The sequence below is a fragment of the Sapajus apella genome, unplaced genomic scaffold (genome assembly GCF_009761245.1).
Source record: "Sapajus apella isolate SASKATOON/1434 unplaced genomic scaffold, GSC_monkey_1.0 scaffold32, whole genome shotgun sequence".
In the NCBI taxonomy this organism is placed as follows: domain Eukaryota; kingdom Metazoa; phylum Chordata; class Mammalia; order Primates; family Cebidae; genus Sapajus; species Sapajus apella.
In genome coordinates, this window is record NW_022436972.1 from 13934305 (window position 1) to 13962236 (window position 27932).

Genomic DNA, 27932 nt, shown 5'->3' on the forward strand with positions numbered 1-27932 from the left:
CGCTCTGCTCATGCACTCACTGCCTAGGTCACTCCACAGCTAGGCCACTAATGCAGATCTCAATCTGGCAGAGCCATTTGCTCAGTTGCAATTTAGGGCATTGCAATGGTCCTGGCGGTCTCTCCCAACTTACTATGCCTGTACCACGTGTTTCCATTTTAGGCTTCGTTCAGCACATGCTTAAGAGATAAATCTTATTTTATTACAGGGTAAGGAGAAACAATATGTATCTCAAAGAAAGTAGGTAAGTAGGTTAGCTATGGCTGTTGTCAGTCAATGCTCTTAATGCTGCTATTAGGTGGAAAGATGTTATCCAATCCCAATTCAACCCAAACCAGACGGAGACGGAGACCCTAGTTGGCAGATGAATCCAAAAAAAAAAAAAAAAAAAAAAAAAAAAAAAGTGAGTTAAAGCACAGGATTTTAAATATATACATATATTATAAATGAAAAAGTATGTATACCTTATATGTGTGTGGATTTCTTAAACATTTGCCTTAGAAATATAGAGGTAACTGTGCTTGAGGTACAGCAAACCTTTGAACCAAGATACTCTGGCTAGGCTTCCAGTCTTTCTTATAAACTCTAAACCCACAGTATATTGTCACCGCAGATTTACAATGTGGGTTTCTTTCAAGTGGAAGAGGAATCCAACTGAACCCCTTGCATATCAATCCAACTATACAGTTCTTCATGGTTTACCGTAACCTTACAGGGTCTGACTGCAACTAATTTATTAGCAACTTAAGTCTTTCAAGGGGTTCAACTTAGTTTTTCCTAAAGATAATTATTTTCACATTCATATTTAATAACTAACTTTTTATTAATTAGAAAAACAAGTATTGCTGCAAAAACATGTCTGAAAAAGCCCAACTGAGTTTCAAGAAAACTAGAACTTAACTATTGTACTAGAGCTTAGCTTCAGCAGTCAGAGTGCCATATACAATCATAAAGTGTGTTTTGTCAAGGGAATTAAGGGCAGGGGTTGATGTGGTGTGCTGGGGAAGCAAAGAGCAGGTGAGAAAGCTACAGTAGATGATAGTGTTACCACAGAAATTTACCCCAAACACTTATGTGCCAAACTGGGGCAAAGACTGGAAAAACTACAGAGTGGCTTTTTAACTGTGTGACTTATATCGAATGTGGCAGAATTAGCCTAAATTTTCAACTTCCGCTAAAAAAAATAAAAGACATGACACCTAGAAGCACTATTAACACTTTAACTGTGTGAGTTCAGTGTCACTTGATCTTACAAGTCAATCTTTTGGAAAATCTAGATGGTGATACTGTATATGTATGTGCATGTGCATGTACCTACATGTTATATAATGTGTACAAATGACTGAGAGCATTTAACTATCTCATAATTAGCCTGATGTCAGATCTTTTTTTTTTTTTTTTTTTTTTTTTTAAATTCTTCTTGCCTCTAGAATAAGGTCATCTGGTCTGTATGTGTTCTCCTGGTATGTTTATCTTCCCATGTGCTGTTTATACTTATATTAGAATTGATTCATGTGCATTCAGCCCAGTATCACGCTGGTATTAGGCAAGGACACCTAGCCACCAGCATCTATGACCAGGCAGGCACATATACATAATCTACTACAGACAACTAACTGGAAGGTGATGCTACTTCATCACAAGCCTTTCTCTGCTGGAAGCTTTCTTCTTTAAACATGCCATGACAACAGGAGTCTAAAGCAGATAACTGTATTTTCTCACAATTTGTAAATATTATGTTATCCCTAAAAAGTCTTATGTATAAGAACCACACGCTAACAATAATGTAGTGGAATTTACTGAAAGGCGTGTTCTACTTAACCAAAATGCTGTAGAAAAAGTTTTTCCAAATGTTATCTAGCAAGATAAAGCAAATTTAAAAATGAAGATCAAACAACCTCCAACACTTTAGTGACCAAGGTGGTTTTAAACCTAACAAGTTGACAGTTTTCCAAACTGAGGTTCTATCACTCTTCAACACAGACTACACCGTATCTCTCATCACCCAGAGCTATGTAGCCTAAAATGGACTATTTCAGGGACCAGCAACATTTCAGAAACAGCACACCAGCTTCTCTCAGCTTATGAAAAGGATTGATTGACTGATTGATTGATTGATTGATTGATTTAGAGATGGAGACTCACTCTGTAGCCACGTTCTGTCACCCATGCTGGAGTACAGTGCCACAATCTTGGCTCATTGCAATCTCTGCCTCCCTGGTTCAAACAATTCTCCTGTCTCAACCTCCCAAGTAGCTGGGATTTCAGGCATGCACCACCACGCCCAGCTAATTTTTGTATTTTTAGCAGAGATGGGGTTTCACCATGTTGGCCAGGTTGGTCTCAAACTCCTGACCTCAAGTGATCTGCCCGCCTCAGCCTCCCAAAGTGCTGAGATTACAGGCATGAGCCACCGTGCCCGGCTGGCCATGAAAAGGGGGTTTTAAGTGACGGCACAACATGCTGATTTCTAGGGAGGGGCAGGGGGAGAGGCAGGGTGCCAAAAGGGACTGAGGAAGGCTTTAAGAGTGGATGTCCATACTGGACGCTACTTGCCATATTTCAGCCCGGCTCACAACCCTCCACTGTCCCTCCATCCTCCCCAAGTCATAGTGCAGCCTGCAGGTCCCTGTAGCTCCCACATCCAACTTCCTCACTGCCATCCCTATCTGATCACATCTCTGATATTGCTTGACTCCCCAGTAACATCCTTTTTTCATCAGGTGAAGACCAAGGTCATGTCATGCAAGGCTTTCAGATCTAACCCTGCCTGTTTCTGAAACTTTGTCTCACCCTGCCTTTCCCTTCAGACTTTGTAGTTAGGCCCCCCAAAAATATTGTGTCTCTTCACCCTTCCCAGAAGGCTCTCTACACACCCACAGATCCAGCCAACTTCTCCCCACTCCTCAAACAAGACCAGATCCAGGTTTCTTCCAAATGAGATACCCCCTGTTGCCAGCATAGCTCTTCTATGCCTTGGTTGGGACTCTGGTACAGAAGGCACAGTGCAACTCTGTTTACACATCTACCTTCCAGACAAAAACCAGAGGGCAGCAACCATGCTTCCTCATGCTACACCCTGAGTGCCTGGCAAAATGCTGCGGACACAGCAAGGGGTCGAATGTCAATGTCAAACTTGCTTGGTTGAACACTCCCAATCCTCACAAGCAGAAAGCTGTCCATCCTAGGCAGTAAATATGAGCACCAGAAAATCATCATTCTTCTTGAACACACTTTCAGGCTAGGGAATTGTTCCCTTACTAATTTCCCACTTGGGGTTTCTTCCTTCATCCATATGTTCCTAAAGTGCTATACTACAAGTCAGGTACTCGGTGGGAGGCTGGGAGGGAGGGGGAGAAAGGAGGGGAAGGAAGCTGAGATGGGGGAGGAAGGGGGAGGATGATGGGAGGGAGGGGGAAGGGGGAGGGAATGGGGGAGGCAGGGAGGAAAATAAAGTTCTCAGGGAGCTCAAAGCCTATAGGGGAGATTCTATAACTCCAAACACAGCATTCGACAGTCATTATTCCACACTATTTAGTAATATACACATAGATAAAATATCTCCATACACTCAATGTTTTTATTTAGCCCTGTTTGTCTACTAAAGTCATTCTGTTGCCTTTGAGCCTACAACATAAAGTGGGAATGGAGGTGCCAATAAATGAAACCTATATGTACAGAAAAGAAATCAGATCTCAATTCTAGTGCTAGAAAGAAATAAGGAGATGGGCTAGCCCAGTATCTTCATTTTACGGAACAAGAAGCCCACAGCAGGAAATGGGTTACATGAATTGCCTGAGGTCTCCTAATAGGTATACTCCTGAACCAGATTTTGAACCCAGATCTCTTAAGTTTTGCTCAATTCATGCTCCCTCTTTCTTGCCCCTTAGCTAGCTGATAGTAACATCTCTCATGGTATGTTAAATTCAGTCCACATCCATATGAAAAACTGAACTAGTGTTTCTTGGCGCAGAGGAAATGACAAAAGCCAGAGACAGTACGACAGCACCATATAATCTCATGACCAAAAGCTACCCTCAGCTGGTAACATTTTTAGCATTTGTGGTAGGATAGAATTATTGGTCCCAATTCTTCACTCACTGTTAGCTGTATTTCTATAGTCTCTGTGGGTCAAGTGCACTTCCCTCCTTCTTGATTGCAGAGGTGCTACGGCTAATGGGGTGCTAGGGAATCTGATACTGACAGAGACTGGAAACATACTCACACAGTCAAGCTTGCCCTCTTGCACATGACACTACCATGAGAAGAACTTACTCTAGTCACTGACCTTCCAGCCAACGCCTCAAAGGGAGACACATGGAGTAGGCTGCTGCAGGGAATATCATTCATGTGAGCAAGAAATAAATACATAAGTTGCACGCCACTGAGATTTTTGGAGTTATTTGTTATGGAGCAAAGGCTGACTGATACAATGTGTTACCCTTCAAGTCAAAAATGCATGTTTCTCCTTATCTGTCACTGCTAAAAACCCTCAGAGTATTAGCTCGCTGTTAAAGTAGCAATCACCTTATTCTTCTTTTTTATTTTACATTTTACTGATTTCTCCAGGCCATCTTTTTTCAAATTCTCTTCAGAAAAGAACATGTCTCCAAACTAAAGTGTCATCTCCAAGGCTTTTCCTGATTCTTAAGGTAGGTATTATAGAAGACGATGGCAGAAAATGTTATCCTTCCAGTATCACATCACAAAATGCCTCCTTTTTCCTTCAAAGCAGGAAAATAAGATTTGTCATGATCATGGTTAACTTATTAAAGGTAATTTTCAGCTTAGATGATGGATCCTAGAGATGGGGGAGTACATGTATCTTCACTGCAGGTACTAAAGATTTTTAAAAGCCTGTTTGAAAACTTCAGCTGAAATAAATGTTAAAATACAATGACTTTTGATATTTTTAAAGGGCCTCCAAATCAGTATAACTTTAAACAATGACGCTCAACGTAAATGTCCTTCAACTGTGCCATTTTCCCATTCCAGCAACAGCTCAATGTTGTTAAAACTACTGAAATTTAATTAATTATCATTACCATTTGTAATTTTTGAAGCTCAGTAGACCTGAAATAAAATTACGTCTGGATGACAAAACACATTATGCAATAAAGTCATCTGGAGGGTAGAATACCAAACTGGGAGCCTACTGCTTCTTCTTCCTTCTGCTTGCCATGACAAGGTTTTTGTTTCCTTTCCTTACTCTTCCTTCTATCTTACAAAGGACATGCATACACTTTCTTTGGAACGGATGTAATTTCTATATATATCAGTCTACACAGTATTAATATGCCTACAGTGTGTATAGAATTATGCATGAATACTTGTAAGTCTGTTTACTCAAAACCACAGAAAATACAGGTTTCGGTGCATCTACCTTTTGATGTCAAAGAAGTTAGTGATTTTCTCATGAAAATGAAGTCTAATTTCTTCAATTCTGATCTATAGATAATCAGAATTGACTATAAAAACAACAGTTAAACATTTCTTCCCAGAGTCTCGCTCTGTCGCCCAGGCTGGAGTACAGTGGCATGATCTAGGCTCACTGCAGCCTCCGCCTCCTGAGTTCAAATGATTATCCTGCCTCAGCCTCCCAAGTAGCTGGGACTGCAGGCATGTACCACCACCCCTGGCTAATTTTTTGTATTTTTAGTAGAGATGGGGTTTCACCGTGTTAGCCAAAATGATATCGATCTCCTGACCTTGTGATCCACCCACCTCAGGCCTCCCAAAATCCTGGGATTATAGGCGTGAGCCACCATGCCCAGCCCATTTCTTCCTGTTTATGAAGCAAGACCAGTAGAATAGCATGTCTTCAAGGAAGATTTGATTTGCATATGTTCAAACTCATGCCTAAAGAAATTCTTCAAGTTGAGGAGGGAAAAAAAAATTCCTCAAGGCCCAGGGTTTCTAACCTGGAGCCCATGGACAGAACTCAAGGGATTCATGACCTTGGATAGGAAAAAACACATTTTTATGAGTCACTCATTAAAATTTAGCATTTCCTCCAATTACAAATATAGGCAACACATCACAGTATTGGCAGTACCTGTGACTCTAACACCAATAGAAATCAGATGCCTTCATATTACAGCTACTGTCAAAAACTCAAAATACTGTTTTTTCATCAACACCTCAAAATTATGGTGACCCACCACTAAATATCATTTAATGTATTGATAAAGAAGCACATCTCGCGGCCAGGTGCAGTGGCTCACACCTGTAATCCCAGCATCTCGGGAGGCCGAGGCGAGTGGATCACGAGGTCAAGAGATCAAGACCATCCTGGCCAACATGCTGAAACCCCGTCTCTACTAAAATACAAAAAATTAGCCAGGCATGATGGCACACGCCTGTAATCCCAGCTACTCGGATGGCTGAGGCAGGGAAATTGCTTGAACCAAGAAGGGGAGGTTGCTGTGAGCCAAGATTATGCCACTGCACTCCAGCCTGGGCGACAGAGCAAGACTCAGTCTCAAAAAAAAAAAAAAAAAAAGAGAGAAAGAAGCACATCTCTTACCCTATGACAATTTTGACAACTCTATTCAATGTAACGGCTTTCAATACATGTAATTTAATATTATGTACCCTGCGACACTGAGGAGGTGCTGCATCCACTTGCCATACCCTCACTCCTCAGCTGCCCGTCTTTATTAACTAAGGACATCGGGGTGCTTTTTGTGGAGAGGAAGACCAGCATACTGTACTGAGGGAAGGGAGAGGAGATAACAACCTATTTATATATGTCTATAACAGTGAAATTAAAAAATGGTAATTATGATGAGGCATCTGTCTATTTGGCACCATCTAAAACCGGCAAGCAATAATTGTACAACAAGGGGGTGTTTAGTGTGTGAGGTTTAGGACAATGTGCCAGAAAACCTAAAGCATCCAAGTTGTAAAACATTGTAATAAGCAGGCAATCCTAGGCCCAGCGTCCAAGTTTCTGCCCTAACCTGTTCCTTATGATTATGATTTTAAAACATACCAGTGTCAGCAGGTTCACTGTGAGTCAGACCTGAAATAATAAATGGCTTATTTTCCATCCTCATGGAGGAAATACATCATGGCTCATTGTGGCTCACTTAACTGAGGCTGTTTTTACAGGAAAATATAAAAATAACTAAGTCATTCTGCCTTACCATTTTTATTTTAAATTTTTTTATTAACAAAGCTCTATACTACAATCCATTTCAAAAAGAAAAAGCATGTTTTCAATATAGGCTATAAAAACAATAGCTCACAAACATCTAGAGGTAAAAATAATATAAACTCAGAAAATTATGTTTGTAGCCAACAAATACCCTGGTTTGCCAAGATAATCAATTAAATGTATTCACTACATCAAGATAAAGTGCTGCTTATTTAAATGGTCAACCATATGGTAATGCTGTTAAAAGACAGCCGAAATCTTTTACCAGTATTCATTAAGGTTGCCGGGTCTTAGAAACTACCTGTATTTATACACATACGTATACATAAATTCTAGAACTCAAAAGTCTAGTTGTTGCAACTTCTCAACTGAATGTTAGGAGAAAAGTTGTATCTTCATCAAAAGTAAATGCTTATTCAGTGGCATCAATACTGCACATAGGGTGTAAAACTCATCATCACTGAGGATAAAATGAGTGAGCAATATATTCTCAGAACAATGAATTTTGTTCTATCCTGTTACATAAACAAGTTCTATGTGACCTCATGGGTTTTAGAGATGATTTATGACACAATGTCAGAACGCAATCTTATTTGTTACCTAAGACTGTGCTAGAGTGCTACCACTATGGTGGGATCAGACATCATTTAAAACAAACAAACTAACTTAAGACAGCATCACTGTAACCAATACTAGGTTACTAGGTACACACAGTGTATATTTCAGGATATGACCAATAAATTTCAAATCATATAATAAGGTTCTCAGTGTGCAACACGAATTTGAAGATAAAAATATTCATAGTTGGCCAGGCGTGGTGGCTCAAGCCTGTAATCCCAGCACTTTGGGAGGCTGAGGCGGGTGGATCACAAGGTCAAGAGATAGAGACCATCCTGGTCAACATGGTGAAACCCCGTCTCTACTAAAAATACAAAAAATTAGCTGGGCATGGTGGCACGTGCCTGTAATCCCAACTAGTCAGGAGGCTGAGGCAGGAGAATTGCCTGAACCCAGGAGGCGGAGGTTGCGGTGAGCCGAGATTGCGCCATTGCACTTCAGCCTGGGTAACAAGAGCAAAACTCCGTCTCAAAAAAAAGAAAAAAAAAAAATATTCATAGTTGCTGCTGATTTCGTACATTAAAAGAGTTAAGCCATAATTCTATCCTATCTCCTTGAAACAGTGCTGAGGCAGGGAAGCCTGCTAGAGGGGTTCCCATGGACTTACCTTCCCATTCCTTCCTCACTTTCTTCTTGTGCCCCTAAACATGGATGGCATAATAAGGAAATAACACATCTAAAACACACAGAAGCTGTGTTTGGGGGTGAGGACGATGCTCAGCACTCTCTCATGAGCCCTGTTACTTCCCTCTTCCCATCACAGCCACAGTGGTGTCAACAGTAAAATACAAAAACCCTAAGACCTAGGCCAGGCACAGTGGCTCAGGCCTGTAAATCCCAGCACAGTGGAAGGCTAAGTTGGGTGGATCCCTTGAGCCCAGGAGTTCAAGACTACCCTAGGCAACATGGCAAAACCCATCTCTACTAAAAATACAAAAAATGAGCCATGTGTGGTAGTGCATGCCTTTAGTCCCAGCTCCTCAGGAGGCTGAGGTGGAAGGACTGTTTGAACCCAGGTGGTGGAGGTTGCAGTGAGCAAAGATTCCACCACTACACTCTAGCATGGGCAACAGAGGGAAGTCCTGTCTCAAAAATAAAAATAAAATAAAAACTATAATAACCAGAGGTCTAGGTTTTGCCCTGCCTTTTTAGACACCTTACTGAGGATAGGGTCAGTAGGCTGAAAGGCCCAGCAGAGAACGCACTGACTTAAAGGGTTAGTTATCCATCTTCCATTTATCAGCTGTTATGACATGGAGACCACAAAATTGAGGGTTCCCCACCTCTCCTAGAAAGCTCAAATAAACAGAGCACAGCAGGCAGACAGCATATCATAGACACAGCTATGAAGAGAAAGTGCCATGTATGATGGAAAAAATGTTACATGGTCTCCATGAAATTATCAGGATGATACCTCAGGTTTTCACCCTTAAAGAAGAAAACAGAAGAGACTTGCCTGTGTGTTACACATATGTATACACAGACAAACACATGCAAGCATGCCTAAGGAGATTTCTTTCAAAAAGGCGCTGGCCCAACAATTTCAGTGGCCAAGAAATGTTAACATCCCAGGCATGGCATTTCTTGTTTGCTTGATGTCAATCCCATGTACGGTCCTTCCCTACCTGAGTTTTCACTTTCTGCCTTTTTCTGTTACCTGCAGTATAATACAATAAGATATTTTGAGAAAGAGAGAAACCGCATTCATTTCTCTTTTATTACAGTATGCTGTTATTAATGGTCTGTTTTTTATTAGTTATTGGTGTTAATCTCCTACTCCGCTTAATGTATAAACTCTCATAGGTATACAGGTATAAGGGAAAACAGACCCCGTAGCATACACAGGATCTGATACTATCCAGTTTCAGGCACTCACTCTGGGTCCTGGAACTATCTCCCTCCTATGAAGAAGGACTACTGTGTATCAGCGGATCTACAATTTTAATGGCAACGTTTTAAAAGAGAAATGACCCACAAACTCTACTTTCCCTGTCCTTGCATTCCTTTCACCAGCAAGATGGAGGTGAATAACTGAACTTTAATCAGCCACAGAATCAGTGAAGAAGGCTGTAAGATGATCTCCAGTACTTGAATCTTGAAATCTGTGTAAAAAAGAACACCGCATGCCTCTAAACCCTGTTTCTCCATCAGGATTATCACTTGGTCAATAAGAGCAAAGTCAAAAGTGTCCTCTTTTTAGGGTTTGCACGTGTGCTGAAGGGCAAGGTCTCTGTGAGAACGGCTAGAAGTAAGAGATATGGTGAAAGGTCACTGGTCTGTCATCTCTCTCTTCCTGAGGCACTTAAGGATGTGACATAGTTACATGTGGTTTGCAAGAGGCCTCCTCCCTTTACAATTTGCTTCTCCAAAATCCCTAATCTAAATCAATTTTTATTTTCAGTTTGGTGTTTAAAAAAAAAAAAAGTTACTATACAGAAGGGACTTTAAGTCTGAAACGTTGATCATATCAAAGTCTGGAACTTCAAAGTTGCAGCCCACACCATGAGCAGCTCAGCCCCCATATGCAGTTTGAGTGTTACTCTAGATGGTAGTCTGATTTAAGATCTTGTTATGTGTACAGGGAGTGTGACCAAGTCACAGGCACTACGAATTTGAATTTCCTGACTCTCACTTGGTTTAGTGGACGATAACGGCGTCAACGTGTGCATTTGAAACAGGGCCCCAAAGAGGAAGCACATTCAGGTCACTTGAACAAACATGAGCATGAGCCACACCAAAGCCCTCCGGCTGACTGCCTAGCAGGGGTTACACGGTCTTCTATCAGGATCCTGTGACCAGAACTCCCAGGTAGCTTTCATGGAACTGAAGGTGGGCCCTCATGGCTGGTACCATTAAATGGCTTGTTTTTCCAAGAGTCTGTGAAGAGCTTTAACAGACAGAAGAAGGTAAATCGGGCCTCTCATTAAAGAGAAAAACAGAGAGAGAAAAACTAGCACTCAACCCAGTATTTTAACTACTGGCAGTTGCCTTTTCTCTACCATGAAATACAGTGGTTTCCAAAGGTATTTTCCAGCAGTTCTGGTTCCTGATTTCAGTGGCTACTCTATTTCAGGAATAAGGACAAAATTCAATACAGAGACAAATGTTGGAAAAGTCCCAGGGAACTAACCTGCCACCAGTGGTTCTGTATACGTCCACCCGGCCAGCCCAGGATGCTTCTAAAAGCCAATCTGTTTGTCTGTGCTTGGATCTCACCGTCTTCATCTCCAATAGCAGCTGGAAGTTTTAAAGCTAGATACTTTAAACCATCAGGAGACATGCTGACCATGAGCTCAGTCCTCTTCAGAAAAGTCAAGAATGCTGCAGGGAATATGACCTCTCTTCAAAGTGTGATTCTGCAACACAATGGCACCCTATGTAATTCATCTGAACATTCTACCCAGCAAGAGGGACCTACAGGACTCAAGGTCACTGGAGCTGTAAGCGGCCTGAAAATATGTTCAATGACATTTCATTTTGTAAACAGGAAAACTAAGGAACTGAGGGGACAGCAAATCTTCACGTAGAAGATTTTGTTACTGAGAACAACGCTAGCAACTTTCTCATACTGCACAGTGAAGAACTCTTGGTCCTGCAGAGAAGAAAGCACAAGGATAGCAATGCTCCCCTTATCTGGTGGCCAGTCTTCCAACCACCTCAGCCTCTGAAACACTCAAGACTATTTAAACAAACGTGAACGAGAAAGAGCTAAAAGAGAACAATGAAAGCCAAGAGCTAATCCACAGAACTACGGAGCACAGAGACCCTCTCAAATCCTCACCCAGGGCCTGCTGGATTTAAACTGTGTGTAAAATAAGGCCAGTTATTTAACACATTTTGTTATACAGCTTCTCCTGAAAGGTTCATCCTTTCCTAGCCTGAAAACCATGCTGAAGTAGCTAGAAGGCAAATCAATGTACAAAGAGGAGGTGTTTGGAAAGCTCCAGAAGACATCATGGCATAGGTGGTAAGCAGAAAACCAGATATTCCCAATGATCACTCCCATCATCTGCCATTTTAGATATACCTCTAGAGTAGTACAAGACCTGAAAATGTTTTTTTTTAAAGACAAGGTCCTGGCTCTCTTACCCAGGCTAGAGCACAATGGTGCGATCTCAGCTTACTGCAACTCCGCCTCCCAGGCTCAAATGATCCTCCCACCTCAGCCTCTGGAGTAGCTGGGACAACAGGCACATGCCACACATCCTGCTAATTTTTGTAGCGCTGGGGTTTCACCATGTTGCCCAGGCTAGTCGCAAACTCTTGGACTCAAGAGATCTGCCCATCTTACCTCACCATCCCCTCCGAAAGCTAGCATTACAGGCATGAGCCATGGTACCTGGCCCTGAAAACTTTAAATGTACATGTGGAATACCACCAATTCATACTAAAATACCCACTCATCATCTTTCTTATTCCAAGTTCCCAAGAGCTGTTCCACAGAACAGGATGATATTCTGATGGATGATTTGGCTAAGCCAAGTGATGAGAGCAGAGAGGACAATAATTGCCATTTTACTGAATAGCAGAGTAATGAAACCGAGAACAGTACAGTAGTTTAAGAACCCTGAAGACCAACAGGTCTGGATTTGAGTTGGGAAGAGATGGGAAGCTCTCAAAAAAGGCACGAATAATTGAAGGATGGATACCATGGCATATGTTAAAAACCTGTTGAAAGGAAAATAAGCCAGGAATCTGAGGAAGTCTAGATCTAGATGGGACAGTGGTGGTGAAGAAACCTTATCTCAAGACCGTAATCGCTGTGAAAATGGGAGAAGATGGCAGCAAGAAGAGTGTCTCCACAGAGAAGAAGCCTATTATCAGTTGATTAATGAACTCAAAGATGGAGTATCGGCTTATGAGAGACCATAATCTTTTTGGCACTCCTGGAGAAATAACATCAGAAGACTGCAACAGTGGTTAGACGGGGGTCAAGGAACAACTAGCTTCTCAGCCTGACTTGAAAAATGGAACAAATCACAGAGACTCAGAAGTCCCTAGAGAAAGTTGAAATGAAGATTCTCTTCTAAAATAGTTGATCACCTTGCAGGGCACAGGAAATGCAACTTGAAGTGGACAAAATGGGAACCAAACGTGGAGGGCTGTGAGTCGAACAAACCTGAACAGCAGAGAGTTTTGGTTTAGTTTGGAAATCCGCATAAATCATGAAAATAGAAGATGTGAAATTCATGAAGAATAATATACAGACATTCCACTTTCAGATAGTAACAGAGATCACGCTATAAACAAGTAACAAAGGTCAACTAGTCCTGTGGCCAGGCGAACAAGAAGCCAAACCTCAGTGAATTTCAGTGGTAGTAGTTCTAACACTTTGAAGAGCTGTTCGACTCACAGCTCTCCAAGTTTGGTTCCCATTTTGTCCACTTCGAGTTCCAACATTTCCAGGACTAGGCTGGCTTCAAGGGGGCAAAATCCAGCTGAAGGATCTTTCTCAACATTGGGAAGGTTAAGAAATAGAATTGGGGGAGCAGCTGGCATTCCTAGAGCTAGTGCTTCATGCACTAATTTCAGTAGTCACAAAAACCAATCAAGTGGTAGTGAACTCAGGCCAAGGGAGAGACACAGTTTGGGAAAATGGGGCTAGAACTAATGTTACAGTGAGAAATACAAACCAAAGATTAGAGCCAATAAGATCTACTTTCAGTAGCCAAAGCCATTCACCAACTCAGAGACAGAGTGGCACTGTTTATCATAATTCACAAAGGGAAAGTAGACCAGTACAGCAAACAACCAGAAGATCTGTTAGAAGAGAGGTACAACTCGAGTCTACAGCAAGATAGAGAATGCAGAGGTGCTGCATATACCTCATTCTCTAATTCAAGATTTGTGCCAAGAACAGCAGAAGGAGGAGAAGAATCCAGCAGATCCTCAACTGCTGTACAACGACATCCAACAATCACACTGGACCTTCAAGTGAGAAGGATCCATCCAAGAGAAAATAGAGATCAGGTTAGTATTGCAAATAGAACTCATCCAGAGTAGGGCTAGCAGAAAACACAGTCACTATTAACAAAGGCAATAGTGGGGGCTTTTGCTGAACCATTTCTCTTTTAGAGTAGTCATGTATTCAAACCTATACTGGGTACCATAACAGTTCCTCTTCCTAGGATTTCTGAGAATAAGCTTGTTGAGCCATCATCAGTGGCTCTTTGGTAAATTTTAAGGCAGATTACAATGGGGTTTGGAGAACCTAGTTCTCTAATGAAGGGTTCAACCATTAGAGAGAAGCTCTGGTTCTCTAAATCTGAGCTTCAGAGAAATGGTCAGCATTTACCAGAGATGCACTCAGAACTGCGTAACGTAGGTACAGTTAATGACAGCAGCCAGGACAGGGAAGGCTCCTCTCAAGACAGGCAGGCCCAAGGAAACAGCACTGAAATGCATGGTGAAAATGAGACCACCCAGCCTCATACCTGAAACACTGACAATAGGGGTGGCAGGCAGTTGCGAAATTCAAATGATCGATCTCGGCTCACTGCAACCACTGTCTCCCCGGCTCAAGCTATTCTCCCGTCTCAGCCTCCCGAGTAGCCAGGATTACAGGCACCCACCATCATGCCTGGCTAATTTTTGTAATTTAGTAGAGATGGGGTTTCACCATGTTGGCCAGGCTGGTCTTGAACTCTTGACCTCAGGTGATCCGCCCGCCTTGGTCTCCTAAAGTGCTAGGATTACAGGCACGAGCCACCATGCCCAGCCAAACATGATTTAACCAAAGAGCAGATTGACATTCCTTCCACCCAGCACTAGAGCATAACAGTATTGATAGTGAACCAGGTACAATCTGCAGTGTTTGTAAAAGTGACTAAGCAACTGAAAACAAGCTCAGGCAATAACCTTGCCTGCATAAACTTAATATTCACTGTACTGACCGATGGCTCTCAGAGAATTTCACTTGTCCGGATCTGTCCGATTGTTTTAGGGACCAACATAGCAACCAATGGTAAAGTGATGGAATCTACCCAAATACTATATTTTAGAAAAACTGAATGTCCAAGTATTGTTTTGCTGAGTTGTGTTAAGCTAACTAGGATGAAAAATAACAAACTACATATAGTTTGAACTGTTTTTTTGTGTGCTTTTTTAAACGTGTTAAAAAGAGGAAATTTATATAAAATTTAAAATACAAATGTTAAATTTTCTAGAAACACAAAAACATTGCTAGAACCAAATAACCTCTAAAATGTTTTTATTTTGGCCATTGTGTCATGCTAAGCACTTTTGTATCTGCACAATTCAGTAGGTTAAAAACCAATCTTTTTCCTAATAGCACACAGCAGACTTTACTCTCAAGTTTCATAGGCTTAGTACTTATGTCTAGACATTTGTGTCTAAATAAGCTTTTCATCAACTTATTTTAAGAACAGTATCTTTTCATGAAAGAGTATTTGGCTGAATGTTTGCTATATATATGTTACCTGAAATATAAATATAAAGCACATCATATACGCATATATAGGTGTATAATTTTAAGGATAAAATATTCAGTCTACAAGTTCAGTTCTTATTTAAGCTTTTGGGCTACTACTGCATATAACACAATGTTTAATATTGGCAAGATCATCTCAGAGAGAAAGGGGATTCAGATACAATTTTTAAATAATTTACTGAAGCATTTCTGACAATCTGACTTATTAGACGGCAAGAAATATATAATACTGAACAAGTATTTATTCAGTTAATGGAAAATTTAGGACGTATAGGTTATTTAACTTGTGTTCAGCCTTTTCGTAACTTTTTTGAAAGTGCAAACAATTCTTTCGATTATTAAATAAGGTATACAATATGCATGATTTCTCAAATTTAGTTTTAAAACCTAAAAAAAAAAAAGTCCATAATCAATTGCATAGATAATATGTCAAGTTCACTTGCAGGCTAAAAATTTCCAATGAAAACAGAACAAAAACCTTTAAGAGAATGCAGAGTTTATATAAATGCAAAGTATGCATTGATTATCTAATTCTACCAATAAACATTAAAACAAACAAAAAATCTCAGATTTCACAACTGCTGGAAGAGCTAGACTTAAAGAGGGGGTGTTTATTTTACAACCACCACTACCTTCAAGTGAACTGGCTGCATCTCCACGACATTCTGAGACATCAGCTTTGAAGTGCTAGCTTACTGAAGGAGTTTCTTTTCTGGCAAAAGGCAAATGTATCTTTCCCAAGCCAAAGAAAATCCAAACAAAAATCACCAAGCCTTCTGCCTGGTCGAGATAATTCCGCCATTCCATCAGGCAATGGTGTAAATAGAGCTAATAACAACTTGCTTCAGGCTTGTCATGACAATGAAAGAAATCGTTCACAGAAAGTACACGGCTCTAAGCCTGGCATAACCTGGTTTTTCGAAGTTAAACTGTTTTTTATCATTATTCCTCAGATTCCAATCCCCTAAAAATTATTTTCAAAGTTTACTCCTATTTTGCCCATTCCCTAAGAATTACCAGGGGTATAAGCAAGCATGGAGGAAGCAGAGTGGCCTGCTCTCTAAGTAAGAAACAACTCCAGACAAGAGATTCCTTAAGGGTATTATCTGCTTCCAGAGTGTGAGTCAAAGGTTTAAGTCCATTTTATGACTGCAAGTCTGCTATGGCAACACACGTATATAGCCAAATTCTCAGCAGAATCAATTCCTTTTATCCAAGTTATTACTAAGTCAAAACAAAACCACGTGATTTGCATTTATTCACCTTTCTCTATGTTCTCCAATAGGAACGTTTTTAAAAAACAAGTAAATAAAGTAACAGTTAAAGGGGAAAGAAAAACAAACTTGGCTTCTAAAAAATAATACAGCCATTAATTATATTGAGATGCATTTCTCTTCAGGCCATAAAACATTTATCCATTGGTAGGCTGCTCTATGAACAAAGGCTTTTTTTCCAAAAGTGACACAGGGAACCATGTGGGGCATCGGCTATTACTGTTGCAATCAACTTTTCTCCTCTGCATTTACGTCTGTGGGTATCACATGACAACCCAGAAGACAGATCAGTAAACTTGCCAACAACAAGAAATAAAATAACCAATAAAGTCAACAATAGCATTAAATTACACTGACAAGTTAGAATGCTGAGTTTAAAATCCTTTTTGTTTTTCTTTTTAATAAGGGAAATGTGTTTGGAGGCAGGCACAGAAATGTTTGCTGTGTCATATGAACCACTGTAAGTGACAAGTTCTGAAAAAGGTATGGTGGTCTTAGGCTGCATTAACCAACATACAATTTCCAGATCACAGGAAAATAAAGTCTCACTACCCTCAGAATTGGCCACACTATATTTAGAGAACTAGATGAGCTCCTTATTAACACACGTTAAGAAGGACATTGATAAATCACAGGACATCCCATAACGAGGATGGGGTCCAGTTCTGGGAACCATGGTCAAGAAGTTCCCCAGGCCAGGTGTGGTGGCTCATGCCTATAATCCCAACAATTTGGGAAGCTGAGGCAGGAGAAGTTTGAGAACAGCCCGGGTAACAAAGTGAGATGCCACCTCTTCAAAAAAAAAAAAAAAAATTTTTTTTATTTTATTTTATTTTTTTTTTTAATTAGCCAGGCTTGGTGGCACATGCTTGTAGTCCCAGCTACTTGGGAAGCTGAAGTGGGAGGACAGTTTGAGCCCAGGAGTTTGAGGCTGTAGTGAGCTGTACTCCAGTCAGGATGACAGAATGAGACTGTCTCAATGAATAAAAATAAGAAATAAAAGATTCCTAATCTCTGGAGATAAACAAACCCTAGGTACAGAAACAGCCAAAGGTGATATGTGGCTTAGCCCCAATTCTAAGATTTCATACACCTGGGAACTATTATATCAACGCCTGACAGTACCATCAACAGAAAACAGGCCAGGAATATGATCAAAGCTGTTAAAAACTAATATTGCTTTAAAAAAAAAAAATTCACTCAGGAAGTTCCTAAGAGCAAAGAGAAATATGGTACTACAGGAGTTTCATGAAAAGTTACCCAGAAATTGCAGCAATGCTTTGCTTTATAACATCTAAAAATTGTGCTTGCACCTATCACTTATAGCAGATTCTGAATCATTTCTGATTCATACCAATAGCACTCTGACTAAAGGGGGTGAGGTGGGAATCCCAGGGCCAGAGTATTCATCTTATCATAAATTAAATGGTGGCTAGCCAGGGAACTTGAAAGAAGGGAGGGGCGGGGATGACAGATGACACAACATAGGAATTTAATACTTTTCAAAGTTTATCAAGTCCACTCAAATTATTTTTTGGAAATGTTGAAAGTATATGGAATCACCCACTCCCTCAACCTAGAATCGTTTTTGGTAATCATGTAATGGAACATGCAATCACAACTTTCAATGAGTATTTCAAGTAATGAAAATAACTGTCTCACTGGGAATTATGCATATAGTTTCTTATGTATATAACACAAATATTTCTGGGAATCCATTAGATAGAAAATTTAACAATATACACTGCATATTAAAATCTGTTTTCTATAGCTCTTTGCCAACCAATCATAAAACATGGTTTTGGATGCTAGGCAAAAGTAACAGAAAGTCTAGTAATATATAAACTTTTGATTGGATAAATGTAAATCAGTAGAAATTAAAGTACTTTTTATTGTGAGAGATTAAGTGGATTATCAGTGAAGACAAAAATGCTTAAAGCTTTAATGCAATGAAATTACCACACTGAATTGAAAAAACACAAATTAACATGTTACATTAATTTGGATTCAAAGTGGGGAAAAAAGAGGAAACAAAAGCATTATCTAACTACCGCAAATGTGGCATGTTGGTAAGTTATTTATTATGACCTAGAATATGACATGCACAAATATACTAATGATTAAGGACTAAATTCATCATCCAAAAACTCTAACTCAAGGGTCTCTTTCTCTACCTAAAGAAAATGAAAATAAATATGGGTATCAACAATTTTATACTGCTTGTGGTTTGCAATGCTGATGGATTACTTTTCAGAAAGCCCAGCAAATTCTAAGCATTGCTCTGTGTTAGTGACCACAATTTCCCACTGTTAATACTCAAGACAGAAAGAGTAGAAAATTCGTATGTGGCCTGGTAGAAACTTCTGCTATAAAACAGAGTTTTTTTTTAATAATATTCCATTCTCCATTAGCTTAGACTCTATTTTAAGAGAGTCTAGGCTGCTCCGCCTATGGAGTAACCATTCTTCATTCCCATACTTTAATAAACTTGCTTTCACTTTAAAAAAAAAAAAAAAAAGTTTAATTTTCCAGGGGGGAGGGGTGATTATGTGATCTTATAATTTTCCATAAGGCAATAAGCACTTTAAAATATTTTAGGAATAAATTAAAGGAAAACCTGGCATATGATATGTAATGACCTTCCTCTTACCATGTGAAGGCAGGCCGTAGCACTTAACATTTTCAAAAGCAATCCAAGGCAGTACAGTTTATCAATCCTATTTTATAGAGTCTTAAATTGAAATGAGAGTTTTAAATTATGAACCAGGTCCCCAACCAGGGACTAGGAGAGAAAGTCATCTTCATTACTTTCTATTTTATTTTGTGAGACAAAGTCTTGCTATGTTGCCCAGGCTGGTCTTGAACTCTTGGGATCAAGCAATCTTCCCACCTCAGCCTCCCGAAGTGCTGAGATTACACAGGCATGAACCACCATGCCCAGCCTTACTTTTTATTTTAAAACCTAAGGCTATTTCAGAAAATGTCTGCTATATGACATATTCTATTTAAATAGAACAACAGAATAACAATCCTAGCCAGCAGACATTCTGGTAATAGAATATATTTTTAACTAATTTCACTTCTCAAAACATCATAAAAACTTTAAAGGGTTCAATTATTCACAAATCTCCTGACAAAGCAACCAAGTAAAAGCACTGGTCTCAGGCGGTTATGATGGTTTAATGTAAGTGATAAACAGTTTACAACACTGAAAGCCTAATGCCTTCTAAAGCTGTCCTACTGGTGAGACAACTCATGTCCCACACTCTGAAATGCTCTCTACTCATATTTAATAAAAGAAAAATATAAATCCATTTTTGTATTCCAGAGGTTACTGCATGCTACTAAATATGCTTTTTTTTCTCATATAGAAGATTCAGAGGTAACTCCTTGCACTTAGTAAACTGTTACACACCTACAGAAATGATAACTGGGCTACATAACAAAGATGATACTTTCCACCAACCTTTCCTTAAAGTGAATGTCTCCACATGCTCTCTCATTGGGGAAAGGCACCTGTTTCACTTACAAAGACACTGGCCCGTGAACTTCCCTAAACTAGGCCCATGATACTCTACCCTGATGATACCAGTCTCAATTCCTTAAAGGTAGAAGACAAACTTTCCTCTATCTAAAGCTATGAACAAGTACCCAAGGGTGACTTTATTGGCAACTACCCTACATGCACTGAATTTCAATTTGGCCACTGGGTCCCAAACTCCTAAAATTTCACAACCTTTTTTCTAAGTAGTTACGTTCAGGGTGTCATAGTGTGCAAAAAGAAGAAATTAATGCATAACAATTCCTGGATGTTAAACAGCCCTTTCCCAGTTTTATATTTATAGCTCCCTGCTCTTTCTTTGCTTAATTTTCCAGAACACAAGCATTAGGACCCTGCAATCACCTCTGCTTTTTTCCATGTCCATCCATGTCTAAGCAATTTTACCAATAATTCCCCCACAACCACAGCCTCTACCAACCTAAGCCTGTGGGGAGAGCACAAGGCCATTGCCTCCAACTTCCTCCCCACCACCTGTATCCACCTCACTCACAACTGTTCATCTTTTCCAGGTAGATCACGTTCACCCACCTGCTCAAAGCCCTTGGACACTGTAAAAAATAGTTGGTCTGGTTTCTTCCAAGGTGTCGATGGCATGAAAGTCTGAGGAAATTTTTAAATCAAAGGTAACTCAAGAAAGGAAACGCTCAAATGTACTGTATAACCCTGGACTGGATTCTGTACATGGAGAAAAATGTCCTTGCTATTAAGGACATTAACAGAAAACTGTTAAAACTGGAATATAAAATAAAAAATATTGCATTAACAACTTTCCTGAATGTGATAGCTGTATTACAGATACATAAGAGGCTATTCTTTCTTTGGAAATACGCATTGAAACATTAAGGAATACAGCAGCACCATTCATAAAAGCTACTCTTGACTGGGTTTGCAGGGGAACCATGTGTGTGCACGCAAATGTATGTACATATAAATATATACACATACACATATGTAAAGGATGCAAGCAAATTATCAAAATGTCTAAAACTGGTGAATCTGGTAACAGGTATACAAAAGTTTTTTTTATTCTTCAAACTTACCACTTGAAAAAATGTTTTTAAGAAAAGCCCTTTTGGGGGACAGGAGGAGACTTTTCAGGGTCATGAATAATGTTCATTCTCTTGATTGTGGTGATGTTTCACAAGTATACACACATCAAAACTTGCCAAACTGTACATTCTAAATATATGCTGGTGATACATCAGCTATTCCTCAAAACAGCTGATTCTATACACACACACACACACACACACACACACACACACACACACACACACACACACACACAACCCCGTGAGGGTTTTGGTCTTCCTGGGCACTCTCGCAACTTATCTGGACAAACCTTGTCACTGTACAAACCCCTCAGCCCTTTCTGCACTTTTCACCCTTCCTTTCCCCAATCCCAAAGAACTCACTGTGCTATCTGAGTCTGTCCTCTTCTGCTTTTTTGTTCACACTACCACTTCCTAGAAAATATGTAGTGGGATTGACACATACGATTGAGATCCAAATCTCTGTTGCACCAAGCCACGTGCTTAGAGACCAGTTTCCTCATCCATGAAATGAGGACATGGCCAACCTATTGACAGAAGCAGATGGGACCTGGCAGGAGGTGTGTAACAATGGTATAGAAGTACTTTGAAATGATACAAAACACTATTGAGAGTCATTACTTTCACACATCGAAAGCACTGCAGGCTCAACCTTCCTCCCCAGGTTGTCCCCCAGGACCCTGCCTTGAAACAGACTCACCTCTCACTCCCTTGAATCATATAATAACTGTACCACTACAGACACACTGTGAGGCCACCTATGGCCTATCATGTATATTTTTACAAGTGTATCTTGTGAATAAAATACACTTATGCAAGCTCCCCAAGAGCAGGTCCTGTGGGTGCCCCACCTTTATGTGCCCACCCAAAGTCTTGCTCATTCATCATAAGCTCAATACTTGAATTCAACAACATATTGAACTAAGTGATTAGATCAATGGTTGAAGAGGCCCAACCAACAAATGGTAATAAGTAGTTAAAACAACATGACTTTTGAAATGCCTAAGCTTTCACAACCTCTAGAGATACATCAAATACAGGCTGACTATCCCTTATCCAAAATGCTTAAAACCAGAAGCAGTTTGGAGTTCGGATATTTTCAGATTTTTGGAGCATTTGCATTAAACTTACCAGTGAAATATCCCTAATCCAAAAATCCAATATCCTCCACCGAGCATTTCCTTTAAGCATCATGTTGCCACTCAAGAAGTTTCAGATTTTAGAGCATTTAGGATTTTAGGTTTTTAGATTAGGAATACTCAACCTGTATATGGACCTAAGACCCGCTCACCAGTGGCCCTCACTTCACACGCTTGGTGGGCTGTGGGCTTCAGCTAAAACCTGGGAGGAGACCAAAGATTCAATATTTCCTTATGGAGCACTGCATTCTGTAAGAGGAAGCTACAGTTGAGAAGGTTCAAGGCGACTAAATATGTGCCAGTAAAGTGAGTATAAATCATTCTGAAACCAGAGGACCTACAAGTAGTCCGGTTTACACTTTTCTTGTGCTCAGCACTCAAGCCCATCAACGTATGGTGTGATAAGAACCTTTACATCACAGCTAACATTTGTAATTTACGAAATAATGTCCACTACTTCAAAAAAAAAAATTGATAGCATTGTATCTTGTACCTTTCTACCTCCAAAAAATAAGGGAAGGAGGTTTAAAATATAAGTAGCTAAACCAGGAACTCCAGTCCTGCTACAATGTTAGGCCTTTTGTTCTAGGAATTCAAGTCCTGCTAATTTAAACAGCGAGGGGAACTGAAACTCTGAGAATCTCTAATTATGCAGAAAATCTGGGTGAAGTTTATACACAGGGCAAGCCAAGGGGATCCTTCTAAACAGTCTGGGGCTGTTTGCGTTTTCATTTTTGTTCCTACTAAAGAGTAAAAATTAGTTGTCAACAGGGAAAAACCAGCCAGGCGCAGTGGCTAACACCTGTAATCCTAGCACTTTGGGAGGCCGAGGCAGGCGGATTACCTGAGGTCAGGAGTTCAAGCCCAGCCTGGCCAACATGGTGAAACCCCATCTCTACTAAAAACACAAAAATTTAGATGGGTGCCGTGGCATGCGCCTATAATCCCAGCTACTAGGGAGGCTGAGGCAGGAGAATTGCTTGAACCCAGGAGGCAGAGATTGCAGTGAGCCAAGATCGTGCCACTGCACTCCAGCCTGAGAGAAAGAGTGAGACTTTGTCCCAAAAAAAAAAGGAAAAACCAGGAAAGGCTTGTCACTTAATGACTGGCATGGCAAACAGGAAAAGAGCCTAAAACTATTTTTCCCTTGCCATACTGTGAAGACGAGCTTTGCCAACACCTCTCCACCATTTTTCTTTGTTTAAATCTTTTTAATTTCTTAAAGGGAAGGAATCTGCTTAAGGTATATTACCAAGATTCTCTAAGGACACAACTCTGCTGGAATGTGGTTCAGAAACCAAGACTCAAGGGGCAATGCCTCCACACAGGTGAGGCTTTCCCACACCAAAGAGGCTTACTAAGTTAGGGGAAATTTTCCACCTAACATAAATTATGTTGTGGGGTGGGTAACTGAGAAAGAATAAAGTCGTTATGATCAATGAGGAAAAATGAAATGGATATAAAATCATTATTGCCAAGGTCTTTGTTCCAGAGTTCTCAATCGTTCAGGGCCAAGAGGCTGGACTTAGGGTCCTGCAGGGTGATGGAGTGGTAGCATTGGGGAAGAGGGATCCTTATGAAAAATATTTATGCTCCAACTTTTCAGCATAACCAAAGCAGACTAACAACTAGAGCTTAAGTTTAGAGCCGCCATTCCATAAACCATGACTCTAACCTCAAGGCATATACCAAAATTAACTCAGAAGAATCGAAGACCTAAATGTAAGCACTAATACATTAAACTCTCAGAAGAAAACATACAGATAAATCTTTGTGATCCTGTGTAAGGCAACAGTTTCTTAGACATGACACCAAAAGCACAAGCTACAAAAGAAAAAAATAGATACATTGGACTTCATCAAAATTAAAAACTTTTGTGCTTCAAAGGACATCACCACAGTTTGTGCATCCATATTCACAGCAATACTATGCACAACCCCTAAAAGGTATCCATTGAGGGATGAATGGAGAAACAAAATGTGATATATACATAGAATAGAGTAGATCACATGTTACAACATGGATGGACCTTGAGGACATTGTGATAAGTGAAATAAACCAGTCACAAAAGGACAAATACTGTATATTCCACTCATATAAAGGACCTAAAGCAGTCAAATTCATAGAGACAGAAAGTAGAAGGGTGGTTGTCAAAAGCCTGAAAAAGAAAGAAATGTGAAGTTACTGTTTAATGGACACAAAGTTACAGTTTTGCAAGATGAAAAGCATTCTGAAGATGGATGGTGAGATTACAATGGGTTGGCCAAACAAAATGAAAGTACCTAATGTCATGGAACAGTATATTTTAAAATAGTCAAGACAGTATATTTTATGTATATTTTACCACAAATTTTTTAAAAATAAAGACCCACCAAAAAAAAAATGAAAAGAAAACCCACAGAATGGTAGAGATTTGTAAATTATATATATAAAAGGTTTGTACCTAGAATATACGAAGAATTCTTAAAACTCAGTACTAAAAGGACAAACACCACAATTTAAAAACGGACAAAGGGATCACTTGAGATCTGGATGTAGTCGTGTAGACATGAATACTAGCCTGGGCAACATGGTAAAAACCCCATCTCTACTAAAAACACAAAAATTAGCTGGGAGTGGTAGTGGGCACCAGTAATCCTCACTGCTTGGGAGGCTGAGGCAGGAGAATCTCTTGAGCCTGGGAGGCGGAGGTTGCAGTGAGCCAAGACTGTGCCACTGTACTATAATCTGAGCAAGAGCAAGACTCCATCTCCAAAAAAAAAAAAGGGGGGGGGGAGGGGGGAGTGCCAGGCGCAGTGGCTCATGCCTGTAATCCCAGCACTTTGGGAGGGTGATGTCGGCGGATGAACTGATATCAGGAGTTCGAGTCCAACCTGGCCAACATGGTGAAACCTGTCTCTACTAAAAATACAAAAAAGTTAGCCAGGCATGGTGGCACACACCTGTAACCCCAGCTGCTGAGGCAGGATAATGGCTTGAACCCCAGCCAAGTCACACCACTGCACTCCAGCCTGGGCAACAAGAGTGAAACTCTGTCTCAAAACAAAAGAAAACAAAAAAAAAGGGCGAAAGATCTGAGTAAATATCTCTCCAAAGAAGATATACAAATAGCCAATAAGCACATAAAAAGATGCTTAATATGTGGATTTCTTTATCCATTCCATACTAAAAGCTACATAGTCACTGTAACTTTATAAATGCCCAAGGAAAGAATTCACAAGTCTCCTTATGCTCAAAACTTTCCTCACCCCAGGCACACATCAGTAGAAATGCATGCTATTCCTATTTTGCCAAGCACCCAGGTCATCAAAATAAACTTACAAAGTACTGTACCAAGTAAAGCACTCACTATCAAGGTTGGAAACTGAATTATGAGAAGTTTCATGCCTATTCTCTGGATGAGGCACTTTACAATCTAATAACTAACAACAGTTCTTCAACATCAAAGTGTTAGCATGATAGGTATATGACAGGGTACCAACGCTGTGTGATTTTATAGTAAAATTTAAAGAAGTTTCGCTTTGCTAATAAAACCACCCATGACAAAGTCCCTTTAAGTTTTTCCCAACGACACCACAAAGGCTTGCTTTGTATTGGAGTAATCTGCAGCAGAGAACTCAACAATTTAACTGTTCATCTCCGCACGACTACATACAAGAAAACGTAATTATTATACTTTGCTGTACAGACAGTACCAAATCTCACTTAGGTATTAACAAATGAACACTCCCACATTCAATGAACTGAACACAAACCTAAGAAGCTGCAGAATATACACAATTTAAGTCACTCTAAGTGTGTTAGTAAGAAAAGTGAGTCTGGGCAACATAGTTAGACCCCATCTCTACAAAAAATTTACACACCAGTGCCCGGGAAGCAGAGGCGAGAGAATTGCTTAAGGCAGGGCGATCACTGGAGCCTGGGAGGCCAAGGCTAGTGAGCCGTCATTGTGCTACTGCAGTCCAGACTGGGCAACAGAGCAAGACCCTGTCTCAACAACAACAAAAAAAGAAAGCAACAATGGTGGCTTTGGTACCCTTTTTTTTTTTTTTTTTTTTTTGAGATGGAGTCCTGCTCTGTTGCCGAAGCGCGAGTGCAGTGGCACCATCTCAGCTCACTGCAACCTCCGCCTCCTGGGCTCAAGTGATTCTCCTGCCTCAATCTCCCAAGTAGCTGCGATTACAGGTGCCCGCCACTGTCCCCAGCTAATTTTTGTATTTTTAGTAGATACAGGGTTTTACCATCTTGGCCAGGTTGCTCTTGAACTCCTGATCTCATGATCCACCCACTTCAGCCTCCCAAAGTGCTGGGATTATAGGCGTTAGCCACCGTGCCCAGCCCTAATTTTAAAAAACAAAACAAACAATTCTCTACAATTTCAACATCAATTTAGCATCATTCATTAAAATGTAAACCTCTAAACCCAACTCACATCATTTATAATTCATAAGCAATCATATATATAAAAATCTACCTGGTAAGGTATATGGCATTGTTCATTACTGCCTGAAACAAAGTATTAGATATCAGACAAAGAAATCCTACCACCTAATCCTGCATTAACTAATCAAAAAAATTTTTAGAAAAATACTGGTTCCCATTCACTGTTTATTCCTCCTATGAAGAAACACAGGAGTAAATTTAAGATAAATTTTTTTCTGTAGGCAACTAAGTATACAAATAATACTGTAATTCTGTAGCATTACAGAATCAATAGCAGCTTCTTTTAACATTTAGGGGAAAAAAAAAAACTGTTCCTAATAAAGAACACCTTAACCCAAGAAGTGCAACTTTTAGGGACTGAATTTCCAGTTTAATACGGCATCCATGGGGACCAGGTAGAGGCACTGTTTACATCACTGAGTCAGTTTTCAAAATATCATCATCCTGCTCAGCTTTGCTTTTACTCAGCTTTATAATCTGTTTGTAAAACACTTTTGAAACAAATACCCTGCTAAGACTACAATGAAAATAATTTCATCACCACGAGTCTGGCAGAGTATTTTTACAGAGGAAAATTTAGATCTCATGTATGGGCAATCCCTTAAGCTAAATTTCTTACCTCTAATCACTGCCCTCTAAAGTCAATGAGGCTGGTCCTTTGTGCAGGAAGGGCCTCCAGACGTCAGGCATACATACCACTGAGGAAAGTGAGTCCTCTGCCCTCTGAGGGCCTGCCCCGACCACTTCTAGGGGCCTGAGAGAGGTCCCAGCCATCAGGATGAGCTGTACTCTACCTGCTGACCCTCCCTGGGGAACACATGCATGCATGTGACAGACCCACAGTAGCACACATCTGTAAAACACAGTGGGACCTGGGAGCGGTGGCTCATGCCTGTAATCCTGGCACTTTGGGAGGCTGAGGTGGGCAGATCACCCGAGGTCAGGAGTTCAAGACCAGCCTACCAACATGGTGAAACCCTGTCTCTACTAAAAATACACAAATTAGGCCGGGCGCGGTGGTTCAAGCCTGTAATCCCAGCACTTTGGGAGGCCGAGGCGGGTGGATCACGAGGTCAAGAGATTGAGACCATCCTGGTCAACATGGTGAAACCCCGTCTCTACTAAAAATACAAAAAATTAGCTGGGCATGGTGGTGTGTGCCTGTAATCCCAGCTACTCAGGAGGCTGAGGCAGGAGAATTGCCTGAACCCAGGAGGCGGAGGTTGCGATGAGCC

At 40.4% G+C, this 27932-nt stretch overlaps 1 protein-coding gene and 1 pseudogene across 1 annotated transcript in view; one reads left to right on the forward strand and one right to left on the reverse strand.

The window, feature by feature from the left end:
• FOXO1 (forkhead box O1) overlaps positions 1-27932 on the reverse strand; it is a 106252-nt gene that overhangs the window by 47601 nt on the left and 30719 nt on the right. The gene's annotated exons all lie outside the window — the stretch shown is intronic.
• LOC116562349 lies at positions 12435-14382 on the forward strand (annotated as a pseudogene).